This window comes from Myotis davidii, unplaced genomic scaffold, assembly GCF_000327345.1.
Source record: "Myotis davidii unplaced genomic scaffold, ASM32734v1 scaffold825, whole genome shotgun sequence".
Classification (NCBI taxonomy): Eukaryota; Metazoa; Chordata; class Mammalia; order Chiroptera; family Vespertilionidae; genus Myotis; species Myotis davidii.
This window is the reverse complement of record NW_006296541.1, coordinates 220667-220968: the sequence shown is the minus strand read 5'-3', so window position 1 is coordinate 220968 and position 302 is coordinate 220667.

Here is a 302-nt window from a genome sequence, read left to right as displayed (position 1 = left end):
AGTGCCATCTTGGGCCCATCCCCCCAGGGAGCGGGCCTAAGCCAGCAGGTGGACATCCCCCGTGGGTCCCCGACTGCAAGAGGGTGCAGGCCGCGTTGAGGGACCCCCCTGAGTGCACAAATTTTCATGCACTGGGCCTATAGTAATGTATAAAACAAGGTGAAGAACTGCCATTCTCCACAGCATTATCCCAATCTGTTGAGATTCTGCTTTCCAGCAATTGTCAACACTGTGGCTCAAATAAACTCACAAAAATTCTTTACAGGTTTGATTTTTACATTAGCACACACATACACACGCAG